Source organism: Chiloscyllium plagiosum, unplaced genomic scaffold (assembly GCF_037043375.1).
Source record: "Chiloscyllium plagiosum isolate Xiang-an unplaced genomic scaffold, Cpla_swu_hap1 HiC_scaffold_15, whole genome shotgun sequence".
NCBI lineage: Eukaryota > Metazoa > Chordata > Chondrichthyes > Orectolobiformes > Hemiscylliidae > Chiloscyllium > Chiloscyllium plagiosum.
In genome coordinates, this window is record NW_028270153.1 from 33,770,623 (window position 1) to 33,791,028 (window position 20,406).

The following is a 20,406-nucleotide window of genomic DNA, read 5'->3' on the forward strand; positions in this document are numbered from 1 at the left end:
CTAAGCATCTGTTCCAGTTTTTTACTGTTTTTAAAGAGGGCTTGCTTATTGGGACTGTTATATATGTTCAGAACAGCATAATTAAGTCTAGTGTGGACAGACTGAGTTCTGTCGGGGTTTTTTATTCTGTTCTTTGTGTTTCATTGTAATTTTGTGAATACATTTTTGTCTGTTTCAAAACCTAGTAGTCAACCTAACTAACTTACTTCAGGTAATTTTCACTGTACACTTACTGAAACAAATTGCAAAGTTATGGTCTGGGCTGCCTGCTTAGGAATGTTTGGAGTGGTCTGGAGTAGTCCATAACAATAGACTGGGTGACTGCTTTGCATAACAGCTGACAAAAATGACCCTGAGCTTCCAGTTGCCTGCCTTTTCAAAACCCCACCGTGTTCCCTGGCTAGTATCTCTTTCTCAGGCCTGCTGCAGTGCTCCAGTGAAGCTCTGCGCAGGCCGGAAGAACAGCCTCTCATTTTCCACTTAGCGATTCTGCAGCCTTCTGGACACAATACTGAGTTCAATAACTTTAGAGCCTGATTTCCCCCATGTTCTAGCCTGCTACCACACACACTAGGCCTTGTGATCATAGAGTCTGCTCTTACACCACCAATTATTAGTCAATATCAGTCTCTATTAATAGTTATTCATCCTCCTCGTTAACCACTCCTTTGTCTGTCCAACTGTTCTTCTCTCACTTTTGGCTCTATTCCACACCTGTCATTTACTCCTTCCCCCATTCCCCCACTCTATCATCTGCATAAAAACCGGCGTTTTCCTAGCTACCATCAGTTCTGAGGAAGGGTCACTGGACCTGAAACATTACCTCTGATTTCTCTTTACAGATGCTTCCAGACCTGCTGAGCATTCCAGCAATTTCTGTTTTTGTTGCTGATTTACAGCATCCGCAGTCCTTTTGGTTTTTATTTAGGCACTAGATTCAGTTGAACTGTCTGAACATAAAGCCTTATGTCATAATTTGCATCCCTTTGTACCTTAGGACTACAATCATTGTCTTATTTATGCAAACAACTCTGGTTCTAATGGTACACAACCTGAAATTGCAGGGGCTAGATCAGCAATGTTAACAGCAGTAAGTAACTGCAGTAACAAAGGACAGTAAATGTAAGCAGCAAGATTGTAAATAATTAAAAGCCATTTTGGCAATTCCTGCTTCACTTTTTTTCAGCAGAGGGAGGTAAAATTGGTCTCCAGTGTTTCCATGTATCAGATCCCCTTAGACAATGGGGTATCACAGGGTTACATAAATGGAGTTGCTTTCTTTCTTTCCTGAAGAAACCTTTTTTCCCCACCTTAATATTATTTCTCTCCGTATACTATCAAGTCCATAGACCAAAGCATCATATCAGATTATATTTGCATAAAATCTTCTGTTTGATAAGAATAGCAGTTTAATACATTGCCTGTTGCAAATTTCACTTCTGATTTGCATCATGTCCTTTACAGAATTTGCCCCAGGTGTCTTAAATGTGACTCAACTCAACGGATGACAGATAACCACAGGGTCATGCATCTGCTCTGAGGCACTGCACATTGAGGTGCTACTGCTGCAGATAAAAATGAGAGCAACATTTGGTGTATGGAAGACAAGAACTTTCATCTAGGCACATCACAATTTTTATCTAAACATTCATAAGCACCACACCCTTTGTAGTTGGTGCTTGTTAAAGGGCATGTTACTTTTAAAGACTTCATGTTAAGGACAGTGAAACAAACACTGTACTGCTTGCAAGTTCATTAAGAATAATGATTGGTCTTTTCCACAAATAAACCAATAGAATTACTGAAAAATTAGCATTTTTCTTCTGTGAAGAAATCCTTTGTGTACCACAGCATACTCATACCCACTTATGGATATAACTGGCAATAGTGTTGGAAATACAAGTTCCATGTGTGCATACTAGATCACTGAGGCTGCAATATCAGCAAGTGAAAATGCATCCAGCGTATATAATTTCCTAGCCATTATGTCATTTAAAAAGTGGGTCATTTTTATAGCCATCTTCAGCTGTTACTTTAAATCTTAGGCCTTGATTGCACAGATGAATGTGCCCTGCCTCTTTTGGGTGGAGTCATCATGCACTATTTCCTGATCAAGTCCAAAATGGTGCTGGGTGGGGATAGTGTGGTCAAATACTACACTGTTATCTTAGTCTCACTTCGGTCATATTCGTGTTGTATGAAGATCTTCATCTCAATCTATAAAGCAAAGCTATATAAGGTGAATTTGCTGCCGTAGGGATTTAAAGGACATGGCTAGTGTAGAGAAAAGTATTACTTGTTGTTTAGTGAGAACAGGGTCTTGTCTTAAAGATGTAGTTTATTACATGATAGTAATCAGATACAGGTTACAATAATCTAATAGACATTGTATTGAGTCTGTGAGGGAGATTGAAATGATTTCCTTCGAGATAGAGTTGTTCTCCTGGTCAAGTCAACATCACATTATCACACCGAGCTATGTTTAAAGCACTCCTCAGCATTAACGTTTTCAGAGACCATTGCTGATGGTGTAGTGGCAATGACAGCTGGTGGAATTGAAATTCAATGAATAAAATCTAGAATGTAATATATTTGCAGGTGACACCAAAACTGGAGGTGTAGTGAACAGCGAAGAAGGTTACCTCAGATTACAACCGGATCTTGATCAAATGGGCCAATGTGGTGAGGAGTGACAAATGGAGTTTAATTTAGATAAATGCGAGGTGCTACATTTTGGAAAAGCAAATCTTAGCAGGGCTTAAACACTGAATGGTAAGGTCCTACTGAGTGCTACAGAACCAAGAGACCTTGGAGTGTAGATTCATAGTTTTTTGAAAATAGAGTCGCAGGTAGATAGGATAGTGAAGAAGGTATTTGTTCTACTTTTCTTTATTGGTCAGAGTATTGAGTATAGGATTTGGGAGGTCATGTTATGGCTGCACAGGACGTTGCTTAGGCCACTTTTGGAGTATTGCGTGCAGTTCTGGTCTCCTTCTTATCAGAAGGAAGTTGTGAAACTTGAAATGGTTCAGAAAAAATTTACAAAGATGTTGCCAGGGTTGTAGAATTTGAGAGAGGCTGAGGTGGCTGAGGTTGTTTTCCTTGGTGTGTTGAAAGCTGAGGGATGACCTTATAGAGGTTTATAAGATCATGAGGAGCATGGATAGGATAAATATATAAAGTCATTTCCCTGGTGTGGAGGAGTCCAGAACTAGAAGGCATAGGTTTAGGGTGAGAGGGAAAAGATATAAAAGGGACATAAGGGACAACTTTTTCCATGCAGACAGTTGTGTGTGCATGGAATGAGCAACCAGAGGAAGTGGTAGAGGCTGGTACAATTGCAGCATTAAAAGGCATTTGGATGGCGACATGAATAGGAATGGTTTAGAGGGATATGGGCCAAGTGCTGACAAATGGGACTAGATTAGGTTAGGATATGTAGTCAGCATTGACGATTGGACCAAAGGGTCTGTTTCCATGCTGTACATCTCTATGACTGTATGACTTTATGCTCTATAAAAGGTGATCATGAAACGATCATTGATTGATGTAAAACACCCTCTGGTTTATTCATGTCATTTAGGGAAGGAAATTTGCCACCCTTACCCGGTCTAGCCTAACTAGGAGTTCAAACCCATAAAATGTAATTGACTCTTAATTGTCCTCCGAAATGGACCAACAAGCCACACCGTTCAAAAGCAATAATGGATGGGCAACAAATGCCTCCGTCACTAGTAACGCCTGATTCTGCTGAAAGAATAAACTTTTAAAAAACATGTACCACTACCCCATATCCACAAATGTGGGTGGTCTGGTGGTTTTGTTATTCTGCTTGAATGTGTTCTTTTCAGATTGTGGTCCTTTGGCTTCAAGACTGTTGATCCTGGTTCAGTTCCTAATAATGTGTCATTGGTGAAGCATTGACATCATGATGTTCCTTATTGGGTTTGTCCCATTCAAGTCTTTGTTGCTGATTGATCTGCAATGGGATAAGGTTCCTGCTGTTTGTTTGTACAACAATAAGTATAATGGGTGGGCCACTTAGGATTGAATTGAAGAGAAGTTTCTTCACCCAGAGAGTGGTGAATTCTCGACCCACAGAAAGTGGTTGAAGCCAAAACATTTAATGTTTTCAAGGAGGAGTTAGATTTTGTTTTTGGGGCCAATGGATCGAAGGGTACGGAGCAAAAGAAAGAACAAGTTTTAGCCATGATCACAATGAATGGTGGAGCAAGCTCAAAAAAGCTGAATGGCTCACTCTTGTTCCTAAACTTCATTGTTAACTCTTTCAGCTGCACAAATGATATACGATTCCCTGATGCCTCTTTAATGACTGTACCTTTCCTATTAAAAGTCCAGTATCCATCACCTGGTGCCCTTTACCAAAGGTGCCAATGTGCTTGAAAAGGACCAACAAAGAATATCAAATTAATTTGCATAAAATTCTTCTGTTTGGTAAGAATAGCACATTAACATGCTGCAAATTGCACTTCTGATTTGCATCATCTCCTTTACAGAAGTTGATGACGACTACTATAGTGAGTTGCCTTCTACTCCTGATAAAACTATTCTATCTTATATACATCGTTAGACTCCCGTGGACCTGACTTTAGGGTTAATTTCTTTGGTAAGATAGGAAATGGAGTCTTCAGGCATCTATACATCAGCACTTCTGACATGGATAAGCCACACAATGGATAAAGGTGTGGTGGTAATTTAGCAACATTGTATAAAAGTCAGCATTTTTCTGCAAAAGTCACTTAGCTGTTCAGACCCCAGGTTTGGCTTCCCCATTTGACAGCTGGTACCTTAGAGAACTTATGACATGTTAAATACCAGAAATAGCTGCAAAACGGTTAAAGCACTTGTTAACAAACAGTGGGCTATTATCGGTCACATCCAGGTCAAGGATCCCTACTGTAGTGACTATTTCATGCAAGACACTAACCACTCCATTAGTAGTGGGAGCTGATAATATTTTCACCTCTATCCTCTCTGTAAAATAATCAACAGCCATATGATAAGACCTTTGGTCAAATGTAAGTAGGTCTGTTCCCAAGTTCCGGTGGGAAAAGTGTTAGGTATGAGTGGCACACTCTGCTCAAGTTTGTGAATAATGCAAATTATTAACAATGTTTCATCAGTCATGGTCTATTATCTGTTAAAATACATCCAACCTGTATCAGGTTTAAAATTAGTGAGATGTCTATTGACTTAAATACCTTCTTGTCAAAATATTTGGGTTCGATTCCCCAGGAATACTTTCAGCTTTTCTTCTGTTGTCACTTGACCAACCTTAATAACTTCTTGTGGGAATAACTATTTCACATTTTGCTGTGCTTGAAGATTTCTTCAAAGCTCACTGCAATTTGCACCACTCCTCACTATGTTATATGATGGATCCTCACCACCAATCAAGTTGGTGAAAGATTTTGAAAAAGGTCCTGAATGGTGTTGTGTGGCATAGAAAGAAAACACTTGATAGTCCATTGACAAGCAGGTCAATATGTAGTTTATAACATTAATAGCAATCAAGTTCAAATTATATTGTAAGATATAAAATTCTGAGGGAGATCTAGATGATAGGACTTCAATCTCCTTCAATAAGATTGTGCCCAACCCCTTTTTATTTCTTCCTATTTCTTTGATTAGTACTCTATCCTACCATGAAGTTACTGACACTTGCTCAGCAAGCCATGATCCAGTCTGAGTTCTCCTCTCGTGCCCAGGGATATTCACTACTCTCCTGCAGCCCAGAATGGGAGTTGCCTTCAATCATAACAGTGGAGAATTTGGTTTTCCTTTCTCACTGCTACATGGGATGTTGTTCTTGTTAGTAATGTTGTCCATCCTTAAATTTCCTTTACTAGATTACTTGGTCAGTTCAGAGCATGGTTAAAAGACAACTACATTGCTGTGGGTCTCCAGTCACATGTGAGTCAGACTAGGTAAGGACAGTGGATTTCTCTACCTAAGGGGCAATAGTGAGCTAGATGGGTTTTTATAATTGATAATAGTTTGTTAGCTTTATGTTCCAGATTTATTGATTGAATTCAAATTCCATTTGCTAATATGGTGGGATTTGGATCCATGTACCCAGAGCATTCCCAGAGTCCCTGGATTACTAATCTAGTGACATTACCCCTTCACTAGTGCCTCAGCCTCAAGATCCAGTGCTGGTCTCCCACCTATCTCTGTTTGAGATTATCATATTGGGTGGTACATAATGTACTCCTTAGCATTAACCTTTTCTCAGGGCAATACCTTAGGCAACAATTACCTTCCAAACTGAAAGTGAAATCAGTCCCAAAAGTCTCCCACTGATGTACCATTAACAAAATCATTCTCTGCGCAATTCCAATATTAATTTATAACAAAAGGATAAATGTCTGGAAAACTCAGCAGGTCTGGCAGCTTCTGTGGAGAAAAATCAGAGATAACATTTCGAGTTCAGTGGCTGAAGAAGTTTCACTGGATCCAAAATGTTAACTCTGATTTCTCTCCACAGATGCTGCCTGACTTGTTGAGATTTTCCAGCAATTCCTGATTTTGTTTCTAATTTCCAGTATCCACAGTTCTTTTAGTTTTCAGTTTATAATTCACATTTTCTCTAAATTTTGCATTCTAAATAGGAATCTTAAACAGCAATCTATTAGGAGACCCAATAGACTAGGTCAAATACAAGAACTTCATGCACTGCGTAGCTGTTTTACTTGACCCAAGATTTAAAATGGACCTGAGGGGCAACTTTTTCACACAGTGGGTGGTTTGTAAGTGGAATAAACAGCCAGAGGAAGTGGTAGATGCAGGTACAGTTGTAAATTTTAAAAGACATTTAGATAAGTACATGAATAAGAAATGTTTGGAGGGATATGGGCCTAGTGAAGGCATGTGGGACTAGTTTAGTTTGGGAAATGGTTGACATGGACTGATTGGAACGAAAATTCTGTTTCATCCTGTATTACTTTCACATCTCACTTAATTCCCCACGCAGAAATTTCCTTACAGAAATTCATGTTATGGCACAGAAGACTAATTTTAATATTTACAAATGGCAAGCAAACCTTAAAATAATAGGCCATGAGAGATTCTCCTTTACTGAACCAGGCATAGAAAGGGGTTCAGCAAATAATTCGGGCTGACACTTCAGAAATTGCTGCATGATTGGAAGTGCCAACTTTCTCATGAGGCATACTCCATTGGCCTGCTCAGTTAGAACTGAAGGCTCCATAGTACCATTTGGGAAAAAACAGCTAATTTTCCTAGTGTCTTGGTCAATATATTGTTTTCAGCCAACATCACCAAAATAAACTGGTCATTCATCACATTACCGCATGAAGAATCTTATTGTCCACTTGTTATGTTCACCTTCTCAACAATAACTGCATTTTATATTTATGAATTGTAGGTAAAGTGATTTGGAACATCTTGAGAAATTACAGCATACTTCATACATTCAGGTTCTGCTTTACAAAGAGGTATAGGTGCCCTCTGATTCATGTTAACAGTTTACAGAAAACAATAGTTATATGGCTTAACTTATTTTCTCAATTTTTCACAAAGAATACTTGTTCAAAAGCATTAAAAGGAAAGAGCTGCTTCAGTGGCTAAACACAATAGCCCCATGAATGCTGGGAAGCTTCACTCAGCTGCCATAAAGTTGTTAGGATGAAATCTTTGATCCTACCTCAAAATTTCGAAACAGGTCATTGATGAGCAAGGAATGATGCCTCTGTCACTTTGTTGCTTCTTATGGATTAGTTCAGTTGGGACACTGCAATTCCGTTCTGTTCCATAATTGATCTGATCCATGTATCAAAGGGTAAGAATCTTTGGAGATAGTTTAACATCACCCTCATCATAATTGTTTCCCTCACCATAATTGCTTTCTACCCTGAGTCGGGATTTTTCACTGAGTTCAGCGAGGGACTTCACCCTAAATTCCACTCCTCAATCTAAAATATTTTGCTCTATACCAGACTTTTACCTCTACTGCTGTGCTGCAGGTCCCTACAAAGTGGCACTATAAAAGATCTGCTAGCATTATAAATAAGAGATGCTAAAGCAGTGTTGTCCACTAAGTTAGCCACAACCGATATGTGGCTGATTGGGAATCCAGATGTGGATAACAGTATCTCTGATCAGTAAATAATAAAATTCAATAAAGCATACTGTAGAAGGTGAGGGGGAGGTGGTGGTGGTAGTGTTGAGTGCTCAACAAGGTATAAGAAAGGATTTCACGTTATATTCCACGACAGATGAAAGCATAGTCATCAACAGTGTGATGAAGAGGGGGAAACACACAAGAGGCCAAAGTCAGAAGAAGGCAGAGCTTATGAAGATGTAAGAGAATTTAAAGAGTGGAATGAATTTAAATACGAGGACGGTCATTTTAAACTAGGGTAAAGTTTGACCCAGGAGATCATTACAATAGTCAAGCCTGGGGATGATAGAGGCATGAATAAGGGTATCAGTGGCAGATGAGCTGAAGCAGCAATGGAAGTGTTTAATGTTATGCTGTGCAAGTAGATGGATATTTGTGATAGTAAGGATATGGGGTCACGAGGATTTAAATCAGTCTGGTACAGTCTGAAACAGTGACTAGGTATGCGCTGGAATCAGTTAGAAGGATACGACTTCATGCTAGGGAGCAAAAATTGTGGTTTTGATCTTCCCAACATTTAGCTGCAACAACATACAGTTCTTGCAATACTGGATGTCAAAGTCAACAGTCTGACAACACGGAGGCAGTGACGGGATCAAGAAATATAATGGAGAGGTAAAGCTGGGTGTTTTTGGCATACATAGGAGCTTCAGTGGTGCAAAGTGTTATCACAGAATCCTAACAGCATGGAAATAGACAATTTGGCCCAACAAGTCCACACCAACCCTCCGAAGAGTATCCCTCCCAGATCCATTACCCTACCCTACTACTTAACATTTCACCTGACAAATTAGTGGCAAAATCTTTATGGAATAGTTAGATTTAGAGAATTCAAAAATATAAATCTTTTTACTTGGTGTAACTAAAATAAAACAAATTGCCATCTGCATTTATAATATTTTTTGTAATTTTCTAGTGAGGCAACTTATATGAATTATCAGTCAAAAATTGCTTTAGGAATTAATTTAATGATGTCTCTTCTTAGTTTGACTTGCCAGTCTAGGTGTTTTAATATTTTTGTATTATAAAATTGCTGAATGTTGAACATCGCACCAAGAGAAACTGGGCACCAGAGAGCCAAGTGATCAGGTCAAGTAATTCCATGTCTCTCAAACTAATCTAAAGGCTGCGAAATGAACAGTGCAGATACCAAGAAGGACATATAAAATGGAATGGTTAAATCCAGTGTCAATTTACTGACACAAAGAGAAATAAAGAGATAGAAAGATTGGATTAGGGAGCAGAAAAATAAAATAACTGAGAAGTTTATTTCTGTTTCAGTTTCTAGATTTTTAAAAGCTCCTATCGGTAATTAGGACCTGAAGAAGAAAAGTTACTTTTCTAATAGTTAGCTTCCAGTGTTAGAATTGTAATAATTAGCTGTTATATTGATAAGAGTCAAAGACTAAAATAGACAAGAATTAATCTTCAGTGGCAAATTTAGTTCATATCCACCATACAAATACAGCAATTCTATTCAAAGAGTTGCCATGGTGAACCAGACACCAAGATGCAGTTTTTACAATGCTAAATTATAACGCAGAATTCCAACAGCAACATTTTGATATCTATGTTCAACTACACACTTGCACCTCACCAGAAATTGCTGCAACATTTGCATTTAACAACAGCAAGTGCTATAAGCATAGCAACCATTTTGACAATAAATTATGAGCCAGTATCCCATAATTAGGTGCAAGAGTGAAAATATTTGTTATTTGTTCTTGGATTAAAACTTGAGTGATCTGCCACTGAAAACTACCAGTCATATCTACAGTTAATTTAGTGAACACGTAGGTGAACTGGTCTCTAAAACTAAAAGTTTTATGTCCAGAGGGAAAAAAAGCATGACTATTATTGTTCTTTGAAAACACATCTTCTATGAGACCATTGTGAAGACTGGCACTTTTAGACTTGCTATAAATATAACCAAGCCTCTTTATTAGTTATATAATCTTCAGAACACAGTGCACTAGCACTATTGATTGCATACATTTTGTTTGACAACTGGAAGCCAAGGCATTATTAAGAAGACAACTGAAAGGAAATAGCTTCTTTAAAATGGGAGATGGTACAAAATCAGATAGACTCATTGAAAATAAAATTTGTCATAATTTTAGCTGTTGAAGCAGTTAATTTTCAGTACCAGAAAGTTTTGTTGGTAATAATTAACACTAGCCTATCTTTAACATAGTATTTAGATAATTCAATCTTCAACTTATTTATCTAATGAGAATGGAATAATTGATTCTCATTAAAACAAATTCATATGATTGCATTCTTTCATCATCACAATAATCATTGGCCAAAATCAGTTTCACGTTGTATCCAACTAAAAACATAAACCTTACTTAGCATTGATTGCTCTCATTCACCATCTCTATTTTGACTGACCTAGTTGATTAGACTGCACTTCTGTAAAATCATTAGTTGATACTAAAAGTGACAAACCATCATCCACTAGAATGAATGCAAAGCAAATGCCTTTATATAGATAAAACATTAACTCTTTACAACATTCATAACTCAGCCAATATTTTAATAGTGTGTTTTTTTGTGAAGGAAACATAAATGAATACTGGAAGATGATTTACTTATGAAATAAAATACTAAATGCCCTGCTGCAGTAATTCATTTTAAAATACAAGAAAGAATACAAGATAATATACCATTGTCTCACAAGCCAATTCAACTTTTCAACTCTAACTATTTCTGAAATCTAACAAAGATGTTATTGTAAACTCTGTAAAGCTTCAAATGGCAACTATTAGCTTCTTGCATACTACTAAACATTTACTGATCACTCTCATGGTCTTCACAAGGCCAGCTCAAATTATAATATGACTACAGATTATCAATTTGTTTAAAATGAGATCCTGAACCATGTCCTATGAGCCTAAACCTTTTGTGAACTCAGACCCAAATGACATTTTCTTATTAATAATCTAAAACTTCTATCAATAAATGACTGTCACCAATGAACAGTAGAACTGAGTCCTTATTCAATGGGAAAGCAGAGAAGAGGATGTAGCCAGAAAAAGCTCAGACACATTATTTTCCTGGACAGAAGAAGAAAGCATTCTTGTAATCTGCACAATTTACCCTGATGAAGCCAAATAAAATTTTATGAATGTCAAAATTTAAAACTATAGAAATATTACCATCTTGACAATAGGAATCTTTACTACAAGTAATTTTGAGCCAGGCATTGTATCTTAATGAAAAAAGGTGATAGGATAAGTATTTGGAAAGAAAGTATCACAGAATTTGAGGAAGGGCAGGCAAGAATTAGAAAAGATAAGCACTAGTTGATGATCTGACACCAGCTCAGGAATGATAGGCTGACATAATATTTTGCAAATAAACAATCTTCAAAAATATGTGCTAATGCAATGGATTTCAACATGAAATTCTTCACCGAATATCCCATTCATTGTGAATCAACATGTTTTAAAATTGTTGATGGACCTAAGCATTACTTCAGACACAGATAATATCTACACTTCAATGTTAAATCACACTGGTTTTCTCATGATGAAGCTCACAAAAATACACCTGTTTCCATTAAACTACACAGATGAAAATTTATTTCAAATTATGACTTACTGAATATATCTTTTGCTGTAGGAAGAAATTCTACCAAATCTAAGATTGTGTTAATTTTTAGTGCAGCATAAATGTTTTTCAGTGTTATCAAGTCATAGGGTCATGGAGATGTACAGCTCAGAAACAGACCCTTCTATCTAACTCATCCATACCAACCAGGTATCTAACCTAATCTAGTCCCATTTGCCAGCACCTGGCCCATATCCCTCTAAACCCTTGCTATTCGTATATCCATCCAGATGCCTTTTAAATGTTGTTATTGTACCTGCTTCCACCATTTCCTCTGCCAGTTCATTCCATACATGCACCATCCTCTGTGTGAAAAAGTTGCCCATTAGGTCCCTTTTAAATTTTTTTCCATCTCATTCTAAACCTAAGCCCTCTAGGTTTGGACTCTCCCAACCCAGGAAAAAGATCTTGTCTATTTGCCCTATCCATGCCCCTCATGTTTTTATAAATCTCTATAAGTCACCCCTCAGCCTCTGACACTCCAGGGAAAACAACCCCGAATCATTCAGCTCAAGCCATCCAACCCTGGAAACTTCCTTGTAAATCTTTGCTGAATCCTTTCAAGTTTCACAACACCCTTTCAATATGTATAAACAAAATAAACTTCTGTAACAATTTTAAGAAGGCACAATGAAAATAAGCCCTAGTCCAGAACTGATATGGATGATGATTTTATAAAAATGTTTAAAAGATTTGTTTCTGGCATTTCACTCTGCTGTTGTAATGATGACACCAACTCGGTTAAAATGCCACTTGTTAAAGTGAGGAAGGTTATATAAAACTGTTCATCTGTCATATCACCAACAGTAATTTCTAGTCCTCAATGGGGAAATCTGTGGTAAGGATTTAATGATAAGATTTTGTAAAATTCTATAAGAAAAGTATTTTAGTTAGTGGAATGGTGAAGTATGAAGTTGAAGCACTAATTCTTATTTTGTTCCTAAAATCTACTCTGGCTTCTGCCTAGTCCATCCGTATGGAAATGCAACTGAGATTAGCAACTCAGTAGCACCACCAGTGACAGTAATTTCACTCTTGTCTGCTTCTTGTTAATAATTTTAAGAGCCAGACTAGAACTGACCTGTAAGTAGACCATAGAAGAAAGTGGTCTAAAGAGAGAAAGTGAGGGTATAAAAAAAAGAGTCTGACATTCTCTAGAAAGAAACTTAAATAATTGTCTCAAAACAAGTTTTTTCTCAATATCCCAGAGGTATGGCAGACCTAAATATAAATGCAGTTTCAACTCTACAACAGTTAGAAGTTATATACTGTATTAGTAATAAATATAAATTAATGGACCTAAAATTAAACTGCAGTATATGAATTTGAATAAGACTGCCTTTAAATAACATAGTTAAAAATCACACAACACCAGGTTATAGCCCAACAGGTTTAATTGGAAGCACTAGCTTTCGGAGCGACGCTCCTTCATCAGGTTATTTACCTCCGAAAGCTAGTGCTTCCAATTAAACCTGTTGGGCTATAACCTGGTGTTGTGTGATTTTTAACTTTGTACACCCCAGTCCAACACCGGCATCTCCAAATCATTTAAATAACATGACCTCAAAAGCTTCACAACAAATAATTTAATGATTCAAGTAATAATTGCATGCCAGTTTATGAACAAAAACAGTGACCTGATTTTGATTAGATTAGATTAGATTACAGTGTAGAAACAGGCCCTTCGGCCCAACAAGTCCACACCGACCCGCCAAAGCGTAACCCACCCATACCCCTACATTTACCCCTTACCTAACACTATGGGCAATTTAGCATGGCCAATTCACCTGACCTGCACATCTTTGGACTGTGGGAGGAAACCGGAGCACCCGGAGGAAACCCACGCAGACACGGGGAGAACGTGCAAACTCCACACAGTCAGTCGCCTGAGGCGGGAATTGAACCCGGGTCTCTGGTGCTGTGAGGCAGCATGCTAACCACTGTGCCACCGTTTTTAATGAATTGGTTAATGCCTTTGCTGACATACCTGAAGCAGAATTTCAGTGGAAAGCTCAAATACATCAGAAAACCATACTTTGCCTTCAAGGCTGCAAAGCTTCAAAACCAAACAGTTCAGCTTTCAGGCACCTTCCTATATTCTGTCTGTGTTAGAGAACACTTTTCATTCTTTAAATTGAACTGAAATGTACTTATTTCCATAGTATTTTCAGATGTATACCAATTATACTCCACATTCAGATTCCAATATTTGTCATATTTTTCTCCTACATTTGTAAAATTAAGGTAGCCAACTGTTAGAGTGAGATAAACATGATACAATTTTATATATTCTTAGTTGCTTTAATTCCAAATATTCTTGGACTGAAATCTGCTCTTCATTCTCATGCTCTGCAGTAACATATCAAAGTAGCAAAGTGAGTTTAACAGTCTGTGTGCAATTTGTGTCATCTTGGAATGAATGTAAAAACTATCTTCAAAGTGAATAGTGCATGAAAGACAATCTCACTCCCTTGAAACTGACCTGCTTTTGCATCTCTGTCCTTCTAAATCAAGGCTTATTTTCCTATAGATATGAATCATTGATGTTTAAGCCCTCAAAACAGCTTGTGCATTTCTTTTAGAAAAGAGAAGGCTGTTGGCTAACCTAATAGAAAACTTTATGATTATGAAAAGGTTTGAAGAGGTAGATGTAAGAAAGGTGATTTCATTTGCAAAAGATTCTAAGACTCAAATATAAGATTACTACTAATAAGTCAGATACAATATACCAGATTTAGATTTGGCCATTATATACAGATGCATTAAGGATGAGTTAAATAATGAGGGAGATACAATTATAATATTTTACAGTGTAAGATGATAGTGTTGGAATCAATTGTAAAGGCAGTAGTAACAGGACATTTGGAAAGTCCAAACGCAATCCATCAGATTCAGCATGGTTTTTATGAAGGGTAAATCATGTTTGACTAATTTGCTACAGTTCTTTGAAGATCAAACTAACAAAGTGGATAATAGGTGTTCTGTAGATGTGGTATAGCTGGATTTTCAGAAGGCATTTGATAAGGCGTCACACAAAAGGTTAATGCACAATGTGAGATCACATTGGATTAAGATTAATATATTTGCTTGGAAAGAGATTGGCTAACTAACAGAAAGCAGAGAGTCAGGATAAATGGGTGTTTTTCTGGTTGGCAAGCTATGACTAATGGGGTGTCACAGTGCTCAGGTCACATGCCCCAACTGTTAACAATTTATATTAATGATTTAGATGCAGGGATAGAATGAGTCATTGCCAAATTTGCAGATGATAGTAAAATAGGTGGGAAGGTAAATTGCAAATGGATATGGATAGATTAAGTGAACAGGTCAAAATTTGGGAGATGGAGTTTAAAATAGATAAGTGTGAGGTTATCTAATTTGGTTTGAAGAATAAAAAATGCAAATTATCTCAATGGAAAGATACTTCAAAATGCTTTAGTGCAAATGGATCTGGGTGTCTGCATGCAGAAATTGCAGAAAGTTTAACATACAGGCAATAAAGAGGAAAAAATCAAATCTGGTGTTTATTGCTTAAGGAATGGAGTATAAAAGAAGGGAAGTGTTATTGTAATTATAACAGGCATAAGTAAGATCACATCTGGAGTACCATGTACAGTTTTGGCTCTTTTCCTTGAGGAAGGATGTAATCACATTGGAGGAAGTTCAGAGGAGGTTCACTAGATTAATTTCAAAAATGAAAGGCTTGTTTTACAAAGAGAAATTGAGCTGTTTAGGCCAATAATCACTAACGTTTAGATGGACTAGAAGAGGTACATAAGATTCTGAAGGGGATTGACAAAGTAAATGTAAAGCAGATATTTCCCTTTGTGGGATGATCTAGAATGAGAGGCCTTAGGAAAAGGAGAGCAAATTTAAAACATTGATGACGAGGAATTACTTCTGTCAAACAGTAGCAAGTCTGTGGAATTAATTACACTCGAGTGTAGTGGATGCTGGGACACTGAACATGTTTAAGGAGGAGATAGACAAAGATTTCTAATTAATAACAGGTTAAAAGGTTACAGGAAAGTCAAGTTGAGGCTGAAATAAGATCAGCTATGATGGTATGAAATAGCAGAACAGGCTAGAGGGGCTGAATGGCCTACTTCTGCTTCTAGTTCTTATGTTCTTCTGAAGTCCAGTGAGAGGAGACCCTTTCTGTCTAAACACCAGCACAGCCCAGTTTGGTCGAATGGCTAGTTCTGAAGAAGGGTCACTGGACCTCAAAGTTAACTCTGTTTTCTCTTGACAGATGCTGCCAGCCCTGCTGAGTTTCTCCAGCAGTTTGTGTTTTTTGTTTCAGATATTCAGGATTAGGACAGGATTTATACAATTAAAAGTAGGGCCTTGGGTAGTTTTGTAGAACAGAGAGACCTAGGGCTTCAGTGACATAATGTTTTGAAGTTTGTGACAGGGTGGTTAAGAAGGAGTTTAGCACACTCGCCTTCATTGCTCAGACCTTTGAGTATAGGAGTTGGGATTTCATATTGAGGTTGTACAGGATGTTGGTAAGGCCTCTTCTAGACTTCTGTACCCAGTTCTGGTCACCCTGCTATAGGAAGGATATTATTAAGCTTGAGAGGGGTAAAAAAAATTACCAGGATGTTGCTGGGAATGGAGGTTTTGAGTTGTACAGAGGGGCTAGATAGGTTGAAACTTTTTACACTGGAGTGTAGGAGGTTGAGGGGTGACCTTATGGAGGAAAATCTTGATGAATATGGATAAGGTGAATTGCAGATGGCTTTTCTCTGTGGTGGGGGAGTTCAAGACGAGGAGGCATATTTTTAAAGTGAAAGGAGAAAGATTTAAAATAGACACAAAGGGTAACGTTTAGATACAGAGGGTAGTTTGTGTGTGGAAGTAAATTCCAGAGGAAGTGATGGATGTGGGTACGGTTAGAACGTTTAAAAAGTATTTGGATAAATGCAAGAATAGGAAAGGTTTGGAGAGATAGGAGGTGAGCACAGGCAGGTGGGACTAGTTTTGTTTGGGGTTATGGTTGGCATGGTTAGATGGAAGGGTCTGTTTCCAAGCAAATGACTCTATGACTTTGTTGGCAGTTCTTTGTTTTATTACATTGGTCTGTTCCTTTGTTATGAATCATATATAGTTTTTATTGTGGTCCTTCGATTTTCTTCAATTAAATGGAAATTAACATTTTCCAATCTCAAATAACTGAAATGAATAACTTGATCTGTAACTGCATTCAATAACACAGAAGCGGAAACTATTATTCAGTAGTCAACACCTGATTGTTTGTTTTAAAAAGGCCAGTTATAAATAGACGGAGTGAACAATACATGAAGGAACAACTATACTGAAGAGGAACAGTATCACCAGAAAACAGCTGCAGATGAAAACGCTAAGAATTGTTGATCGTCGACATCAATGTGATGCTGCGATTGCAACAGTTTTATTAACACTTCAAAGCCGAGCAAACGGGACAATTTCACGTTCGAGAGTTTCCTCAGATTTTACGAGAATACGCGAGAAAAATCAGTTTTGAGATTCACATGAAGCAGCTTCTGCCGGCGGGCAGTTACCTTTAAATCGTATAGTGTGGTTGTTGAGCACTCTGACAAGAATGTCTGCCTTACTGCATTCATTAGGAGCACACTTTGCATATATTTGCATAAAATAAGTTCTCTTTCATATCCAAACTGAAATAGTTATTTCAAAACTGCATCTTTTAAAAGATGCTATCTATCCATATACATATATATATATATGAACAGAATGGGATATCTGGCCCTCTTAAAACACACACCATTAAACGAGAAATGAATTATTACACAATCACAGAGTCATACTTTATGGAAATAGACCCTTTGGTCCAGCCAGTCCATGCCGACCATGTTCTGGATTAGTGGTGCTGGAAGAGCACAGCAGTTCAGGCAGCATCCGAGTTGCAGTACAATCGATGTTTCGGGCAAAAGCCCTTCATCAGGAATAAAGGCAGAGAGCCTGAAGGGTGGGGAGATAAGCTGGAGGACCACGTTCCCAGCTCAACTGTTGGGATATTTCACCAAAACAGTTCGCTGACAGATAGCATGGAATTAGCTCCTCGTAATACATCAAAGGGTTAACAGGTTGAAAACTTCATCTCTCAGTTCAAAGTCTAAAACAATTCTCTTACGAAGACAATGCGACTGTTAGCAAACTGGGTCATCGCAATACATACAAGACTGATAAACTGAATACTCACAAAAAGAAGTTATGCCAGAGTGATGAACCGCCTCTTGATGTCAGTGTTATAAACCTTTCACTTTCCCTTAAGTGAATACTTTTAGTGCGAGAGCATTGTCCGGCATTAGTTCCAACACATTTATTGCTTCGCATTCTCAAGTCATGGAGTAAACAACGCAATTACAACGCTCGGGGAGAGTAATGATCACTTCATGCTGTACGGATGTTCACCTTACAGCTGGTGTATTCACTCATCTTTCAGTAAATGGGACTCATGAACTCTGCCTGGGATGACTTGTGATGAAGCCTCGCCGCAGCAGAGAGAAAACTGTAGCGTCCCCTACAGTGATTTCAATCAGCCAAGACTCAATTGTTCAGAGCAGCCGCATCTAATGTAGGTCTGCTGGCGGTTTGTTAACCCGCCCTTTCAAATGGCGAGGGGATGTTTTCACTGTGATCAGTTTTTACCACACTGCACGGAAATATTGAAAAAAATATATCAAATTGCATAACTCTAGAGCCATTTAAAAGACAAACAAGTGCCTGTAACACAATGGCTAATGCGCTTGGAGACAGACACAAGCCATACACGCAATCTGTACCCTTCCCATTCGACAACTTATAGCCTGTTACCCTAAGGGATTGAACCTTGTTTCATCACTGGCCCGCTAGAACATTGAGTGGCTGAAAGAGTTTAGAATAAAAGGCAATCATACCTGCTGTAATTCGGATTCATAAAATAGAACACAAAAAAAACTCCTGAAAAAAACCCAACAACCCAGGCACTATCTGTGGAATGAACCAATTTATGTTTCAGGTAGATGATCTTTCATCAGAACTCTGTGGAAGAAAGAGTTGCAGTTAGATAAAAGACGTGACATGTCTCTATAAAACCATGGCCAAACCCTTACCACCTGGCGCCTGGAGGAAGAATGACTCATATTCCGCCTTGGGACCCTGCAACCACAGGGTTAAATGTGGATTTCAACAGTTTCCTCATTTCCCCTCCCCTCACATTATCACAATCCCAGGCCTCCAACTTGGCACAGCCCTTCTGACTTGTCCATCACCTTTCCCATCTATCCACTTCACCCTCTCCCCCCCAACCCCGACCTATATCAGCCTGCGCCTGAGCTCCATCTCTGTCTACCTTGACTACCTCTGTCCTCTTTAGTCCAGGAACTCCCCACCTACGTTTGGGATACCACCCACGTCCTTCACTTCCTCCAAGATTTTCATTTCCCTGACCCCCATCTTCACCTTGAGCATCTAGTCCCTGTACACATTGATCTGCCACGAAAAAAGGTCACCAAGCCCTCTGTTTCTTCCCCTCACGCCGTTCCAACCAGTACCCTTCCACCGACACCCTCATCCGCTTTGCTGAACTGGTCCTCACCCTCAACAACTTCTCTTTCCAATTCTCCCACTTCCTCCAAACCAAAGGAATAGCCACGGGCACCCGCATGGGACCCAGCTATGCCTGCCTCTTTGTCAGGTACGTGGAACAGTCCATCTTCCGCAGTTACAGCGGCACCACCCCCACACCTGTTTCTCCGCTATATAACTAACTGTATTGTGCTATCATGAGGAGATTGAACAGTTCATCAACTTTTACCAACACCTTCCACCCTGACCTCAAATTCACCTGGACCATCTCTGACACCTCCCTCCCTTTCCTGGACCTCTTCATCACCATCTCTAGCAACTGATCATACACAGACATCTACTACAATCCCACTTAGGCTATACCTCCTCCCACCCTACCTCCTGTAAAACACTATGTCTTATTCCCAATTCCTCCACTTCTGCCGCATCTGTTCCCAGGATGACCAATTCCACCTTTAAAAAATCCCAGATGACCTCTCTCTTCCAAGATCACAATTTCCCTTCCCACGTGGTTGACGATGCTTTCCAGTGCATCGCCTCCACTTCCCGCACAACTGCCCTTGAATCCCACCACCCCCAATGCAACAAGGACAGAACTCCCCCGGTCCTCACCTTCTACCCCACTAACCTCCGCATATATTGCATCATCCTCTGCCACTTTTGGCACCTCCAAAAGGCTCCCACCACCAGAGATATAATTTGGTCCCCAATCCTATCAGTGTTCCAAAGAGACCACTCCCTCCATGACTCCCTCGTCAGATTCACACCCTCACCAGCCCATACCCCACTCTCGGCACCTTCCCCTGCCACTACAGAAATTGCAAAACCTGCGGACCCACCATTCCTCTCACCTCTGTCCAAGGCCGCAAAGGATCCTTCCTCATTCCACATACCTTTATCAATGTTGTCTACTATATCCATTGCACCTGATGTGATCTCCTCCAGATAGGGGAGACAGGACACCTTCTTCTGGACTGTTTCAGAGCACATCTCTGGGATACCTGCAGCCAACAACCCCACCGCTCCATGGTTGAACACTTCAACTCCTCCATCCA

General features: G+C 38.9%; 1 protein-coding gene across 2 annotated transcripts in view; it reads right to left on the reverse strand.

The window, feature by feature from the left end:
* The window catches only part of LOC122560140 (phosphoprotein associated with glycosphingolipid-enriched microdomains 1-like), a 113,396-nt gene extending 95,083 nt beyond the window's left edge, over window positions 1-18,313 (reverse strand). For both annotated transcript variants that reach the window (XM_043710433.2, XM_043710432.2), the window contains exon 1: window positions 17,985-18,313. The gene's annotated coding sequence lies outside the window, so the exon portion shown is untranslated. The remainder of the gene's footprint in view (window positions 1-17,984) is intronic.
* Between the last annotated feature and the right edge of the window lie 2,093 nt (window positions 18,314-20,406).